At 52.4% G+C, this 2,500-nt stretch overlaps 1 protein-coding gene across 1 annotated transcript in view; it reads right to left on the bottom strand.

Annotated features, from left to right (window-relative positions):
- The window catches only part of LOC311328331 (unconventional myosin-XV-like), a gene marked incomplete at both ends in the record, with an annotated part of 57,999 nt that overhangs the window by 14,978 nt on the left and 40,521 nt on the right, over positions 1-2,500 (bottom strand). The window lies entirely within an intron of this gene.

Here is a 2,500-nt window from a genome sequence, read left to right as displayed (position 1 = left end):
TTAGTCAGGGTTAGTCAGGGTTAGTCAGGGTCAGGGTTAGTCAGGGTTAGTCAGGGTTAGTCAGGGTTAGTCAGGGTTAGTCAGGGTTAGTCAGGGCTAGTCAGGGTTAGTCAGGGTTAGTCAGGGCTAGTCAGGGTTAGTCAGGGTCAGGGTTAGTCAGGGTTAGTCAGGGTTAGTCAGGGTTAGTCAGGGCTAGTCAGGGTTAGTCAGGGTTAGTCAGGGTTAGTCAGGGTTAGTCAGGGTCAGGGTTAGTCAGGGTTAGTCAGGGTCAGGGTTAGTCAGGGTTAGTCAGGGTTAGTCAGGGTTAGTCAGGGTTAGTCAGGGTCAGGGTTAGTCAGGTTTAGTCAGGGTTAGTCAGGGTTAGTCAGGGTTAGTCAGGGTTAGTCAGGGTCAGGGTTAGTCAGGGTTAGTCAGGGTTAGGGTTAGTCAGGGTTAGTCAGGGTTAGTCAGGGTTAGTCAGGGTTAGTCAGGGTCAGTCAGGTTTAGTCAGGGCTAGTCAGGGTTAGTCAGGGTTAGTCAGGGCTAGTCAGGGTTAGTCAGGGTTAGTCAGGGTTAGTCAGGGTCAGGGTTAGTCAGGGTTAGTCAGGGCTAGTCAGGGTTAGTCAGGGTTAGTCAGGGTCAGGGTTAGTCAGGGTTAGTCAGGGTCAGGGTTAGTCAGGGTTAGTCAGGGTTAGTCAGGGTTAGTCAGGGTTAGTCAGGGTTAGTCAGGGTCAGGGTTAGTCAGGGTTAGTCAGGGTCAGGGTTAGTCAGGGTTAGTCAGGGTTAGTCAGGGTTAGTCAGGGCTAGTCAGGGTTAGTCAGGGTTAGTCAGGGTTAGTCAGGGCTAGTCAGGGTTAGTCAGGGTTAGTCAGGGTCAGGGTTAGTCAGGGTTAGTCAGGGTCAGGGTTAGTCAGGGTTAGTCAGGGTTAGTCAGGGTTAGTCAGGATTAGTCAGGGTTAGTCAGGGTCAGGGCTAGTCAGGGTTAGTCAGGGTTAGTCAGGGTCAGGGTTAGTCAGGGCTAGTCAGGGTTAGTCAGGGCTAGTCAGGGTTAGTCAGGGTTAGTCAGGGTTAGTCAGGGTTAGTCAGGGCTAGTCAGGGCTAGTCAGGGTTAGTCAGGGTTAGTCAGGGTTAGTCAGGGTCAGGGTTAGTCAGGGTTAGTCAGGGTTAGTCAGGGTTAGTCAGGGTTAGTCAGGGTCAGGGTTAGTCAGGGTTAGTCAGGGTTAGTCAGGGTTAGTCAGGGTTAGTCAGGGTCAGGGTTAGTCAGGGTTAGTCAGGGTTAGTCAGGGTTAGTCAGGGCTAGTCAGGGTTAGTCAGGGTTAGTCAGGGTTAGTCAGGGTTAGTCAGGGTCAGGGTTAGTCAGGGTTAGTCAGGGTTAGTCAGGGTCAGGGTTAGTCAGGGTTAGTCAGGGTTAGTCAGGGTTAGTCAGGGTTAGTCAGGGTCAGGGTTAGTCAGGGTTAGTCAGGGTCAGGGTTAGTCAGGGTTAGTCAGGGTTAGTCAGGGTTAGTCAGGGCTAGTCAGGGCTAGTCAGGGTTAGTCAGGGTTAGTCAGGGTTAGTCAGGGCTAGTCAGGGTTAGTCAGGGTTAGTCAGGGTTAGTCAGGGTCAGGGTTAGTCAGGGTTAGTCAGGGTTAGTCAGGGTTAGTCAGGGTTAGTCAGGGCTAGTCAGGGTCAGGGTTAGTCAGGTTTAGTCAGGGCTAGTCAGGGTTAGTCAGGGTTAGTCAGGGCTAGTCAGGGTTAGTCAGGGTTAGTCAGGGTTAGTCAGGGTCAGGGTTAGTCAGGGTTAGTCAGGGTTAGTCAGGGTCAGGGTTAGTCAGGGTTAGTCAGGGTTAGTCAGGGTTAGTCAGGGTCAGGGTTAGTCAGGGTTAGTCAGGGTTAGTCAGGGTTAGTCAGGGTTAGTCAGGGTCAGGGTTAGTCAGGGTTAGTCAGGGTCAGGGTTAGTCAGGGTTAGTCAGGGTTAGTCAGGGTTAGTCAGGGTTAGTCAGGGTCAGGGTTAGTCAGGGTTAGTCAGGGTCAGGGTTAGTCAGGGTTAGTCAGGGTTAGTCAGGGTTAGTCAGGGTCAGGGTTAGTCAGGGTTAGTCAGGGTCAGGGTTAGTCAGGGTTAGTCAGGGTTAGTCAGGGTTAGTCAGGGTTAGTCAGGGTCAGGGTTAGTCAGGGTTAGTCAGGGTTAGTCAGGGTTAGTCAGGGTCAGGGTTAGTCAGGGTTAGTCAGGGTTAGTCAGGGTCAGGGTTAGTCAGGGTCAGGGTCAGGGTTAGTCAGGGTTAGTCAGGGTTAGTCAGGGTTAGTCAGGGTTAGTCAGGGCTAGTCAGGGTTAGTCAGGGTTAGTCAGGGTCAGGGTTAGTCAGGGTTAGTCAGGGTCAGGGTTAGTCAGGGTTAGTCAGGGTTAGTCAGGGTCAGGTTTAGTCAGGGTTAGTCAGGGCTAGTCAGGGTTAGTCAGGGTTAGTCAGGGTTAGTCAGGGTCAGGGTTAGTCAGGGTTAGTCAGGGTTAGTCAGGGTTAGTCAGGGTTAGTCAGGGTTAGTCAGGGTC

The sequence above is a fragment of the Borostomias antarcticus genome, assembly GCF_949987555.1.
Source record: "Borostomias antarcticus genome assembly, contig: scaffold_131, whole genome shotgun sequence".
NCBI classification, from domain to species: Eukaryota; Metazoa; Chordata; class Actinopteri; order Stomiiformes; family Stomiidae; genus Borostomias; species Borostomias antarcticus.
This window is presented reverse-complemented; position numbering and strand designations above follow the sequence as displayed.